The 14,958-nt window shown below is 35.6% G+C and overlaps 1 non-coding gene across 1 annotated transcript; it reads left to right on the top strand.

Annotated features, from left to right (window-relative positions):
- The first annotated feature begins 13,967 nt into the window (after positions 1 to 13,967).
- Positions 13,968 to 14,071, top strand: LOC127899484 (small nucleolar RNA R71). Its single transcript, XR_008051361.1, has one exon. It is a non-coding gene; the product is annotated as a small nucleolar RNA R71 (small nucleolar RNA).
- Positions 14,072 to 14,958: the final 887 nt, after the last annotated feature.

The following is a 14,958-nucleotide window of genomic DNA, read 5'->3' as shown; positions in this document are numbered from 1 at the left end:
AGTATATGGTCAATCAATTTTGAACCAAAAGTATATGTATCCAACAATATTATATCAGAACAAATATATATATATATCTCCCCCTTCATCATCAAAAAGAAAAAAAATGGAAAATGCTAAAGATAGAAGTTCAGTTATTACCCATTTTTGCGAGCAAAAATTTCAACTAAATCTCCCTTTAAAAATGGGATATCCTAAAATACAAAAGTAGTTAAAAACACTTCCATATAATCTCAAATCAACTCAAATCCAATAACAAAATCAAATTATCTCAACTTCAACAATTCAACAACACAAAACAATATTCAACCCAATAATCAACATGCATATTAGAAGAAAATGCAATCCAAATACCATCATAAAAGCTAAAAGAGTACATACGACATAATAATATCATCCAAAATATAAAATGAGATGAGAAATGTATGTGAGAAACAAGGAAAAACATAAAACATAGAAAGAAAAACTAAAGAGGTGGCTGCAAAGAAGACTTAGTGGGAGGTAAACCGGTGACAGTGAGGATGCATCTCTGACCATCACGAATCTCCTACCGTTGCTATAAGATGAACTGCTAAAAAGAATCCAAGCGAGACGCAAGCTGCTGTGGCTGTAGAGAAAGAGTGCGAACCTGGCTAAGAATCTGTTGCATCAAGCCCTTAGATGCTGAAGAATCTTCAGAAGTTAGAGGCACATCGGTATCCAAATCATGCTCATCCTTCTCCTTTGGCTCCTTAGCTTGTGTAGCTGTCGCTTGAAGAGGAACTCGAGGTCTGGCTCCTAATCGAAAGTTGGGTAGCTTATCGGCAAAATAAATATCATTAAGCATACTATTATCCTTAGAAGCTAAAAGTGTATCCTCATTTTTAGATGAAGCAGTCTTCACCCATTCTCCATTACGCTTATGAAAACCAATTTCCAGAATAATCTCTCTGCCCAACCTCTTAGTTTCGTCATACACTGGCTCAGTAATGGGAATCCTAAAATGTCTCAAGATCCTAGTAATAATGCTACCATAGGGAAGAAGTCTGCTGTTCACTGCAGAGGTAAACAACATGTGACGAAGTATAACATATCCAAGGTTAACGGGATGCCTTCTAAGAAGGCAATCTAGCAAACCAACATCCAATCGAGTGACCTCATCATTATGCCCTTTCCTAGGAATGACTATATGCTGGAGAATACTATGAAGAATTCTAATCTGCATGGGAAACAACTGAGATCGAAAAGGCAGTGAGCAAACATCGTCTGAAAGGTCTCGACGTCTACAAATATTCCTAACCACATCTATATGCGAAAAATAGTTAAATTGGAGTTCTTTACGAGAGGTATACGGTTCTAGTCTTACATGATCAGTCCTTAAAATAGAATTCAAATCCTCCACAGTGAATGCAACATGCAGTCCTCCAACATAAGTTATTAGTTTATCCAGCCTAGTAGCCGAAAGATCCATATTAGAGTAGAAAATTCGAACTAAGTTTGGATACACTTTCTCTTCTATATTCAAGGCATTCTCCCGTGATGCTAACATCTCCTTTACATTACTACTACAAACAACCAATTCCTCAAAATCAACTAAATCAACAAAAAAGGAATCGGTTACCTTTCGTGTCATAAAGCAAGTCTGGAACCTCCTAGCTAGAGAAGGAAAAGGGAAGTAAACCCTTTCAAACTCAATTACTAGAGGGGGAAGAGTGGGACTCCAGCCAGCCCACTGTTTAACTCATCTCTTAGGTCTTGAAGACCCTTCATTAGCCATGGAAAATAAAATTTGAAGGTAGAAAAGGTGTTTATGGGCTCTACTTGTTCAAAAATTGAGGAATTTGCAGTCAAATTGAAAGAAAATGGTTCGGTTTGCACTTGGGTTTCAAAATTAGGAATTTTTAATTTGGGGTTTAAAAATGGATTTTGATTAGATATAAATGTTCTAAACTTGTTGGAGAAAGTTTCTATGGCTTCAATTTAGAAAGAAATTGCAAAGAAAATGAGTAATTTGAGAGAGAGAGAGAGTTGCAATCACGGTGAAGAGAGAAAATGGTTCAAGGGCAAAAGAAAATGAAAAAGAAGATGGTTCACTGTGCACTTATCACGCGATAACGAAGGGCCGTTATCACGATATCGGCGAGCTGTTAGCATCCAAAATGCATCCAAAAATTAGCTTCCCGAATATTTTCCTTGGTTTCTGTCCAAAAATAGTTAGTCGTTTATTGAATAAACGACAATCTGTTTTATTTAACTTATGAATTTGCACATCTATTTTTGTTTTTGGCCAACAATTAATCAATTCCAAGATCATTTCATTGATCCGAAATATCTTAAAGACCAGTTTAATGCATGATTCATGAATTCACACGATTCAAACAATTAATTCAAATAAGTAATCACATCATGAACAACAAAATAGATTTGATATCACATACGCTAAGCTATTGTGCAATATTCATCATTCCAAGCTCATGCCTAATTTTATTAAATTGTTCTTCATTAAGGGTTTTGTGAAACTATCAATGAGTTGTTTTTCGGTTGAAACAAAATTCAATGAAATACCCCCTTTTTGAATATGATCTCTCAAGAAATGATGTCTAATCTCGATATTCTTGGTTCTTGAGTTTTAGATAGGATTCTTTGACAGGTTTATGGTACTAATATTATCACACATGACATGTATTTTATCAAGGTAAATGCTATAGTCTCTAAGAGTTTGTTTCATCCATAAGGCTTGAGCACAACAACTTTCGGCTGCAATATACTCAGCCTCGGTAGTTGATAGTGTAATCGAATTTTGTTTCCTGCTAAACCAAGAGATTAGAAAGTGACCTAAAAACTGCATGTTCCACTAGTGCTTTTCCTATCAACCTTATATCCGAAAAAATCGGCATCCGAATAACATGTTAAGTTTATATGTGTTCCTCTCAGATACCAAAGGCCAAGATCTATAGTTCCACTCAAATAACTAAAAATCCTTTTTACCGCAAGCAAATGAGATTCTTTAGGACATGATTGAAATCTTGCCCACAAGCAAACACTAAACATAATATCGGGTCTACTAGTAGTAAAATAAAGCAAAGATCTGATCATATCTCGATATGTTTCAATATCAACTTCTTTACCTTTTTTATCCTTGTCAAGCTTGATAGTTGAGCTCATTGGAGTACTCTTTACCTTTCCATCTTCAAGTCCGAATCTCTTGAGTAAATCTCTAAAAAATTTGGCTTGATTGATGAAAATTCCTTCTTCAGTTTGTTTTATTTGAAGTCTAAGAAAGTATTTCAATTCTCCCATCATGCTTATTGTTGTGCAAATTTTATTGAACTCGCAAGTGCACGAATCTATTATAGAATAGATTGATGGTGACGAGTGTCGATCCCGCGAGGAGGTGGATTTTAATTATATGTAGAATTAATTTTATATGAGGGTGGTTGAATTTATGGTGAAAATGACTTAGATTATCCTAAAATTGGAATTGAAATGGCGAGAATAAATTGAAGAGAAATCTATTGAAATGACGTACTTAGGTATCTAGATCCGTATCAACATGCATCATGGGCTAAATATTCCTTATTAATGCCAATTAAATCATGAGGGGGGTATCCACACATCATGAACCACACTATAATCAATATGGTGCTAAGGGCTTATCGTGCCAAATAATAATAACCTTGTACTAGGGAGCCGGTGAAATCAAGACAATATCTAGACAAGATTATTATTATTTGTTGACGAGAAGTCAAAACATCCACAAAAACTAGAGGGGAAGAGAAAATAAATTTACCAAATAAAGCTCATGACACATGTTGAGACTTCACCTTCAACCCAAACTTGAAAGAAAATTAGTTACTCATGATTGAACTAGGGGTAAACTAGGAATTTATTAAAATACGTAGAAAATACAAGATCGAGAAGGAATTACAGAAAATAGAGCCCAAAAATGGATTCAGAGATATCAAATTAGAGGGGGAGGCCCCTTTTTATAGATACATTGAGTAAATCATGGCTATTGTATTAAAAACAGTTTGGACGGTTAGGATTGCGCCACGTCATCAGTCAACAGTACGCGGTTTGAACAGTGACACAGTTTGGTTGAAAATAATCCTGTGTATATGCATGTACCGTACGCGCAATTTTTAGTTCACTAATATGCTGCCATGTCACCAATCAACAATGCATGAGAATTTTCTCCAATAGAATCGTGACACCTCATCAGTCAATGCCACATCATCGGTCAATGCCACGTCATCGATCCATCTATGTAAACAGTGTCGTGAACAGTAACGTAGACAATACCGTACATGTGAATAGTACCGTACATGTGAACAATGACATTTTTCCTTTTATGCTCCTCTTAAGGTTTTTGACTGTCCTGAGTTCAAAAGTGATGTCCGTTTTGCTGTTTGATTTCTCATTCATTGTGAAATGACCATGATGCCCCTAAAATACATAAAATACTTAATTAAAATAAAACACACGTAATTAAATCACAAGAAGCTTAAATACATAAAAGTAAGGGTGTTAGTAAGACTTGAAATGTAAAATGACGATTTTCTCCTTTATAAATATACATTTTCTAACACTCAACATACGCCCCAACCAGCTTATTGCTAGTCCCTAGCAAATAAAGCGAAAACAAAATTCAAATCCAATTTTTTTTAAAACACTTGTGTTTATTCAATCAGACTAATAATAGCAATCAAATAAAAGTATAAGCATTATCTCCAGCCTATAGAAACATCGCACTCACATCAACCATCCACATGAATCATCCACAAAAACTAGAGGGGAAGAGAAAATAAATTTATCAAATAAAGCCCATGACACATGTTGAGACTTCACCTTCAATCCAAGCTTGAAAGAAAATTAGCTACTCATAATTGAACTAGGGGCAAAATGAGAATTTATTAAAATACGTAGAAAATACAAGATGAAGAAAGAATTACAGAAAATGGAGCCCAAAAATGGATTCAGAGATATCAAATTAGGGGGGGAGAGCCCCTTTTTATAGATACATTGAGTAAATCATGGCCATCGGATCAAAAACATTTTGGACGCTCAGGATTGTGCCACGTCATCAGTCAACAGTACGCGGTTTGACCACGCGGTTTGAACAGTAACACGGTTTGACCCGGCTTGAACAGTGACAAGGTTTGGTTGAAAATAATCCTGTGTAATGCATGTATCGTACGCGTAATTTTTAGTCCACTAGCATGCTGCCACATCACCGATCAACAGTGCATGAGAATTTTCTCTAATAGAATCATGACACCTCATCAGTCAATGCCACATCATCGGTCAATGCCACATCATCAATCCGTCTATGTGAACAGTGTCGTGAATAGTAATGTAGACAGTACCATACATGTGAATAGTACCATACATGTGAACAATGTCATTTTTCTTTTTATGCTCCTCCTAAGGTTTTCGACTGTCCTGAGTTCAAAAGTGATGTCCGTTTTGCCGTCTGATTTCTCGTTCATTGTGAAATGACTATGATGCCCCTAAAATACATAAAATACTTAATTATAATACAACACACATAATTAAATGACAAGAAGTTTAAATACATAAAAGTAAGGGTGTTAGTAAAACTTGAAGTGTAAAATGACGATTTTCTCCTTTATAAATATACATTTTCTAACACTCAACACACCCGCCAACCAGCTTATTGCTAGTCCCTAGTAAATAAAGCGAAAACAAAAATAGGTGATGGAACTTATAAGATATCGGATAATACTCCAAATCGGAGTGGGTCAAGATGATAAGTTGACAAAGAAAAGGTTTTTTTTTTGTTTTAAGGCTCAAAATGGTTAACTATAGATATTTCACAAAAGGGATAGCTAGAAAGGCTCAAACGAATCAAAGATGGCATTTCCATTATTTTTTAGGGCTCTAAAGAAACTTCCATATCTAGATGTAGTAACACACATTTTTTTCTTTTTTTTTCTCTTTTTTTTAAATTGTAGAACAATTTTTTTTAAGGGTTAACTCAAAAGAAATCTAGAGATCATGTATAAAATAATAAACTGCTAAGCTGTATAAAGAATGGGCAAAATAGTTACTCTCCAAGAAAAATGATAGGCTCAAAAACTCACTTGGTACTTATTATGACATGTTCATTCCTTCAAGCAACTGATATTTGTCTCCAACATCAACATGTAAAGTAGCAAACATAGCGTAACGCCACTTAAGACCATAGATAATACAAATACTAAAATTTGAAATTAATCATGTCATCCAATGTTAAAACAAATCACACAATTTTTTTCTTTTTTTTTAAACAACATTCTACCCCCCAACCTATTGTAAACATGAAAGGAAAATATGCATGCAAAAATGTGAAAATGATGCAGAAAAATTAATTAGAAAATGATAGAAAACGAAAATGGTTTTTTTTTTTTAACTTACTAAAGGCACTACACTCCATATTCAGCCATCTTCGACTCAAAAAAAATTGAAAATGTATATTTATAAAGGAGAAATTAAAAAGAAGAAGAAAAATGAACATCAAAACATAATAAAGAAAAGAGAAATTATCATTTATATACCCTATATTTGCTTTGTTATAAAAAATACTACAACACTTTGAGGGTATATCAATCGTCCACCCTTAGTTGACAAAATGTATCAGCCGACTACCAAACCATTAGTTGCCATTTGAAAGTTAACGGAGTTACAGTGAATTGACGATTTTACCCTTGAAAATTATCACTTGTATACCCTTAAATTCTCTTTTTATCACTTGTATACCCTTAAATTATCACTTGTATCATATGAAAAGAACAAATTATCCTTCTGATGTCATCATACTTAAACGACAACTAACGGTTTGGTGGTCAGCTAATATATTTTGTCAACTTAGGGTGGACGATTGATACACCCTCAAAGTATTGTAGTATTTTTGATAATGGAGTAAACTAAGGGTATACAAATGATAATTTCCCTAAAGAAAAAGAAAATGTCTGAATTTTTTTTTTCAAACCATGAAGATGCGTTTCTAGAGTCACTACACTCCATATTCAACCATCTTCAACACAAAAAGTTAGCAACAGTTAATTTTTACAACAAAAAATTAGTAAAAACTTAACAAAGATTCCACAATTGTCGACTATTCCCTCCCCCCAACCAGAACGAAACATTGTCCTCAATGTTTTAAAGGAAAGAAGTAGAGTTTAGAAGACATCACCTGGGTGGTGCAACACAGAAGAAAATATTTACAAGTGGAGAGTTAAATCTAATTTGTACTTCTTACTTTGGCTACTGTTACCATCATTATTTGGATGCTCCATTAGCAGTGTGAGCACAAATAAAAATTTTTTTCGCATGGGAAGGAATGAAATAGTTTTTTATTGCACAGTTAAGAAATGCGATAAAGCTATCATAAAAGTTATTGACATTTAACAAACCGATGGGTTTCTGGTGAATGTGCAGATGAGCCTAAGATGCTAATGTGATAAGTGCCTCTAGTGGTGTAAAATCTCCTGGAAGGAAAATAAAAGCATCAGCATGATTAAGCATTTAAGTAATTCTTTCTTGCATACCTGAGACGACTAACTCTTCTCCAGTCGGTGAGTCAGACAAACTGCCCAAAGGTTTTAGGACTCTTGGGATGATGCCTAACACTTGGCTTCCTCTGACAAAAGCATCTTCTGAAACCAATTTTGATAACCCTCGGTTACCTCCTCCATACACTAAGTGTAATTTTCTCTCTGCTATGCTTCGACCAAGATCTACGGCTGCCTCAACGAACTCTTTATGTTGGCCATAGTTAAATCCAGAAAGCACACAAATGTTCTTGAATTGTCTATTGGGAGTAGTTGCCATTGGAATATTTCTCAAAAATAATTTGTGAGTGCTTAACAAAAAGTCTTATTTAAGAATCTTGGTGACAGTGGATCATAACTATGTATGAGGTGGCATGTCAGTGTCAAATAACGCGTAAAATATATGGCTCGTGAGTAAAAAAAGAAACAGTAAAAAGAAAAAGAAACAATGATAAAATAAAATTATTAAAGACAATAATGCAAATGGTAAAACAACAGTGAAATAAAATAACAGTGAAGTAAAATGATATTTACAGGTAGTTACGACTGTGACTCACATCTTCGTCTGGTTTTACGTCTAGAAACGGCTTGAACGCCCTTTATGGGTCGAGGATAGGCTTCCCATCCAGTTTTCTTATAAACTGGCAAACATGATCGTTTATAGTCAGATTCTCGAGACTATATCGTGCATGCTCTTTCTGGTATAATGGCCATAACTGGAGAATCGGTCCTTGCACATATCCACTGGGATGCGTTTCAATAGACAAAAGAATATCATCCAATGACTCTTTATTCAAGCCATTCCTAATGAATTGAATCTTATCTTCTCTGTTATCAGACATCATTCCTAAAGAACATGGTTTTTTATCGCAACTCATCCTGGCACATTTATGACAAGCAACATAAATTCTTTGAGCTCTTCGTTTTCTTGCATAATTTCCTTTACCACAACCAGGGATGTATGCAATGAATTTTGGAGGCAACTCACCTGCCAATCGTACTTTAGCTTCGATTAACCAACGGATGTCAGCATGTATGTTATTCCTCATGAGCAATCGCATGCGTTCGGACTGAGCTTTATAGATTCTAAGGAGGGCATTTTGAGGAAGTGAAGGGAATCAATTGTGAAGCTTTGCTAGAATCTCGTTTCTGTCCATACCTTCGCCTCAGAATATCAGTTATTATGGGAAATTGAAGTAACCGACTTGATTGCCACGGAGTACCGTTATCCACCACTTCACCGGGGTAACAAACTAAAGCACACAAACAGAAAAACAAATTAAAACACACAAAGAAAATTAAAATCGTTCTCTTATTGAATTTACCTCAAGCTCCAACTGGATGTCGTAAACACTTCTCTCAATGTCTCTGAGTTGGCTTTCTAAACCCTCAACATAGGATACTAACTCTGGTAGTTGCAGAGCCCAAATATGATGTGTTTTACAAAATTGAATATGCCTTTTGAGATGAGATTTTACACATTGAAGTGGTTTAAGAATGTTCAGGAGGAACAGTTTAAGTATGGTACTCATGATTAACAATGATAAGAAAAACTTAATGGTTAAACAAACACACTTATGCAAAAATAATTTCAATTAGCAAAAGAATAATAAAAAGAAAAGAAAATCAATTCAAATCTGGTGGGTCACTCAAATTTATTTCGGTGTCTTCTCCATGTGGTTGGTTCTTTAGATATGACTTTAATCTTTGACCATTAACTTTAAACGTAACACCGTTCTTTGGGTCCTTAATTTCAATTGCCCCATGTAGAAAAACAGTATGATCAATAAAGGGGCCAGACCATCGAGAGCGTAACTTACCTGGGAATAGGTGCAAGCGAGAATTGAATAAAAATATTTTCTGACCTGGAGTGAAAGATTTTCTCATAATTTGCTTGTCATGAAAGACTTTCATTTTTTGCTTGTAAATCTTTGCATTTTCGTATGCGTCATTGCGAATTTCTTCAAGTTATGCCAGCTGTAATCTTCTTTCTGAGCTGGCTTACCGCATGTGAAAGTTGAATTTCTTGATGGCCTAATATGCACGATGCTCGAGTTATACAGGTAGGTGGCAAGCTTTTCCATACACTAGCCTGTAGGGTGACATCCCAATTAGGGTCTTGAAAGTCGTTCTATATGCCCATAATGCATCATCAAGTCTTAATGACCAATCTTTTTTGTCTGGCCTCACCGTCTTTTCTAATATGTGCTTTATTTCTCGATTCGAGATTTCAACTTGACCACTGGTTTGCTTATGATATAGGGTCGCCACTTTGTGAGTGATTGAATACTTCGTCAAAAGAGCTTTGAATGCTTTGTTACAAAAGTGGGCACCACCATCACTGATTATTGCTTGAGGGAATCCAAAGCGTGAAACAATGTTGCTTTTCAAAAATCCTATCACCACATTGTGATCATTGGTTCTGCATGGAATTGCTTCTACCCATTTCGATACGTAGTCAACAGTAACCAATATGTATTGATGGCCAAAAGAAGGGGGAATGGTCCTATGAAGTCGATACCCCATACGTCAAAAATCTTAACCACTAAAATTGGATTTAGTGGCATCATATTCCTTCGTGTAATGCTCCACATTTGTTGACACCTATCACATGAAGAACTGAAAGTGTAAGCGTTTCGAAATATAGTTGGCCAATAGAAACCACATTGTAAAACTTTAGTCGCTGTTTTCTTACCACTGAAATGGCCTCCACAAGCTTGTTCATGGCAGAATGAAAGAATATTATGAATTTCTCTTTCTGGGACACATCGTCTAATAATTTGATCTGCACAATACTTGAACAAATACAAATCATCCTAAAAGAAATTCTTTATTTCTGTAAAAAATTTGGCCTTATCTTACTTGGTCCAATGCTTTGGAAGTTGACCTGTAACAAGATAATTCACGATATCAGCATACCACGGTAATACTTCCACACTCATCAATTGTTCATCTGGAAATGACTCATTCAATGGTAATGTTTCCATAATTATGTCAAAATGGAGACGAGAGAGATGGTCTGCCACAACATTTTCTATGCCTTTCTTATCTTTAAATTCCAAGTCAAATTCCTGTAAAAGTAACACCCAACGAATTAGTCTAGCTTTTGCATCTTTCTTCGTGAGAAGATATTTAAGAGCAGCATGATCTGTGAACACAATTATTTTACAACCAATGAGATAAGATTGAAATTTTTCCAATGCAAACACTACTGTTAGCATTTCTTTTTTAGTAGTTGAATAGTTCAACTGTGCATCATTCAATGTCATACTAGCAAAATAAATAACATGGGGAATTCGATCAACTCTTTGTCCTAATACTGCTCCTACTGCATAATCAGATGCATCACACATGAGTTCAAATGGTAAGCTCCAGTTTGAGGGCTGAATGATAGGTGATGATGTCAACAACTGCTTTAATTTTTCAAACGCCACAAGACATGAATCATTAAAGATAAAAAGTACATCCTTAGCAAGTAAATTGCATAAGGGTCTAGAAACTTTGCTAAAATATTTAATGAAACGTCTATAGAAACCAACATGCCCAAGGAAAGATCTTACTTCTCTGGCTGTTTTGGGTGGAGGAAGATTAGAAATGAGATCCACCCTGGCTTTGTCAACCTCAATACCTTTGCTCGAAATGATGTGACCGAGAACAATACCTTGTTTTACCATAAAATGACACTTCTCCCAATTTAAGACTAAGTTTTTCTCGATACATCTCTGCATAACTAATGTTAGATGATGTAAACATTGATAAAATGAATCACCAAAGACAGAAAAGTCATCCATAAAGACTTCGAGGAATCGTTCAACCATATTAGAAAAAATACTTAACATGCATCTTTGAAATATAGCAGGTGCATTACATAATCCAAATGACATTCTCCTATATGCAAAAGTGCCAAAAGGGCAAGTGAAAGTAGTTTTCTCTTGATCTTTTGGTGCTATGGGAATCTAATTATATCCTGAGTAGCCATCTAGAAAGCAATAAAATTCATGGCCTGCTAATCTATCAAGCATTTGATTGATAAATGGTAAAGGAAAATTGTCTTTACGTGTGACAGAATTCAACTTTCTATAATCAATGCATACACGCCATCCTGTAGTTACTCTAGTTGGTATTAATTCATTATCAGTATTCGTAACTACTATGACTCCTGACTTTTTGGGGACAACTTGTACAGGACTGACCCATGAATTATCAGAAATGGGGTAAATGATACCTGCATCTAATAGCTTAAGGACTTCAATTCTAACAACTTCTTTCATATTAGGATTTAACCGACGTTGCATTTCCCTAGTAGATTTAGCATTTTCATCAAGGTGAATGTAATGCATGCAGTCTACTGGGTTTATACCTTTTATGTCCGCTATGGTCCATCCTAATGCTGCTTTGTGCTCTTTTAAAACATCTAACAACTTACCTTTTTGTTCGTCGTTTAGGGATGGTGAGATGATTATCGGTAGAGTGCTTTCTTCTCCCAAAAACGCATATTCTAATATGTTGGGTAATGTTTTGAGCTCGAGTTTCGATGGTGATTCTGATGATGGGATGATTTTCTTCTCTGATGGTGCTAGTTGTTCAACTCTTGACTTCCATTTATTAGTGTCCATGGATGGTGCTGAGTCAAATAGGGCGTTGACCTCATCGACCGATCTGTCAATATCAAAATCCAAACCAAAGTGAGTTAAACATGTTTGTAAAGGATCATCACTAAAGTTTGAAATAAAAGTATTATCAACTAATGCTTCTATTAAATCCACATCAACAATTCCATCATCTACATTGTGAGGTTGTTTGGCAATGTTGAAAATGTTTAGCTCCATAGTCATGTTGCCGAAGGACAACTATATATTTCCAGTCCTGTATTGAATGTGAGCATCCGTAGTTACCAAGAAAGGTCAGCCTAGAATAATGGGGATGTGCTTCCTTGAATCTTGTATTGGTTAAGTGTCAATTACAATGAAATCAACAGGAAAATAAAACTTGTCTACCTGGATAAGTACGTCTTCCACAATACCACGAGGTATTTTGTGGACCGATCTGCAAGCTGTAACACCACTGGAGTTGGGTGTAATTCACCAAGTTCAAGTTTAAAAAATACTGAGTAAGGCCACAGATTTACACTAGCTCCTAAATCCAACAAAGCATTCTCAATTGTGTGGTTCCCTATGCTACATGAGATAGTGGGGGAGCCTGGGTCTTTGCATTTTAGAGGAATTTTATGTTGGAGTATAGAACAAACGTTTTCTATTAAAAATGCCTTCTTTTGAACATGAATGTTTCTCTTTTTACTACAAAGGTCTTTAAGAAACTTGGCATAAGATGGAACTTGTTTTATAGCATTAAGTAAAGGGATGTTAATACTTACCTGTTTGAAGATTTCAAGAATCTCACCTATGAATTTTCCCTTTTTTTCCTTTAGCTAACCTCTGTGGAAATAGAGCTTTGGGAACATATTCTCGTGGGTTGGTTTCTTCTTTCTCTTCTGATGGTGAGTCCTCAACATTCACAGGTACAATTTGATTTTCTTTTGTCACCGGCATTTCTAGTTTGTTGTCGACTTTTTTTCCTTGTCGCAAGGTCATGACAGCTTTGACCTCTCTATGCTGCTGTGGTGAATTGGTACTTGCTTCACGCACTCCTTTAGGATTAGGCACTGATTGACTTGGAAACTTACCTTTCTCAACAGTTATTGCCAAGGTCTGAACTGAAGAAGCAAGCTATCCCACCATATTCTCAAGGCTCGAAACTGATTGGGCTTGTGAGTTGAAGCCTGCTCTCAACTCATTTCGTAGTCCATTAATGGTGCGATTCTGTTGCTCAATCGTAGAGTGAGTAACATTCTTGAAATTTTAGAATGCATCCTCCCATGGTCTGGGTTGAGAGTAGTTCCGGTTATGATTGTATGGTCTAGATGGTGGCTGAGAGGCTTGAGGAATTTGAGGAATTGGTTGCATTGATGGAGCTGTAGCTGCTGGTCCATTCTGTTGGAATCCTTGAGACCATGAAAAATTGGGGTGGTCTCTCCATCCAAGGTTATATGTGTTGGAATATGGGTTGTAATTCGATGGTTTTCTCATTACACCTATGGCATTGGCTTGATCTGAGTATGAGTCATGGTCTTGTGGCTCTGTTGATTTAGCAGTTGTTAACGATGCTATTTGTCGAGAGAGACCTTCAATTATCTCCTTGACTTCTTTAATTTCTGAACTTGACTCGCCAATGTGAGCCTCATTTACTCTTTTAATTCTTCTAGTATTCCTGAGTGATCGATTTCGTTGTTGGGAATTATCCGCTTGTCGCTGAAAGAACTCCCAAATTTCTGATGCACTTTTTGACATTAGCTCTCCTCCACTTGTTGCCATTAGCCATTCTTGCACATTCGGCAATAATCCCTCCAAAAAGTATTGGCATTGGTGCCATTTTTCGTACCCATGATGTGGACACTGCAAGAGTAGCCCATTGAATCGCTCCCATGTTTCGAAAAACTGCTCGTCTTCTTTCTGGGCAAACTCTGAAATTTCCTTGCGAATAGCATTGGTTTTATGTACTGGGAAATATTTATTTAAAAATTTTGTAACCATTTGTTCCCATGATGTAATGCTATTAGCAGGCAATGTATTAAGCCATGAACGAGCTCTATCCTTTAAAAAAAATGGGAATAGTCTAAGTTTAACATCATCATCTGAAAAATTCTCATATCTAAATGTTTGACAAACAGCATGAAAATCATTCAAATGATTATATGGGTCCTCATTTTTTAAGCCATAGAATGTAGGGAGACAACTTAGCACACTAGGTTTTAGTTCAAAACTCCTAGCAGCTACATTTGGGTATCTTATACATGATGTGCTCAAATTAGTTAAAGGACTAAAATAGTCCTTAAATAGCCTCTCCTGTGGTGCTTGTAAATCCATTCCAAATTTATTTTTAACGTGCTTGTGTGTACGAATTGTTTTTGCTAGTTCAAGGTCTATAGGTTCAAGATTAGGTAATAATGCCACGTCATCGATCCGTCTATGTGAACAGTGTCGTGAACAGTAACGTAGACAATACCATACATGTGAATAGTACCGTACATGTGAAAAATGACATTTTTCCTTTTATGCTCCTCCTAAGGTTTTCGATTGTCCTGATTTCTCATTCATTGTGAAATGACCATGATGCCCCTAAAATACATAAAATACTTAATTAAAATAAAACACACATAATTAAATCACAAGAAGCTTAAATACATAAAAGTAAGGGTGTTAGTAAGACTTAAAAATGTAAAATGACGATTTTCTCCTTTATAAATATACATTTTCTAACACTCAACACACCCGCCAACCAGCTTATTGCTAGTCCCTAGCAAATAAAGCGAAAACAAAATTCAAATCTAATTTTTTTTAAAACACTTGTGTTTATTCAATCAGACTAA

The sequence above is a fragment of the Citrus sinensis genome, chromosome 8 (assembly GCF_022201045.2).
Source record: "Citrus sinensis cultivar Valencia sweet orange chromosome 8, DVS_A1.0, whole genome shotgun sequence".
Lineage (NCBI taxonomy): Eukaryota > Viridiplantae > Streptophyta > Magnoliopsida > Sapindales > Rutaceae > Citrus > Citrus sinensis.
The sequence above is the reverse complement of the archived record's forward strand: the minus strand, read 5'-3'. Positions and strand labels throughout refer to the sequence as shown.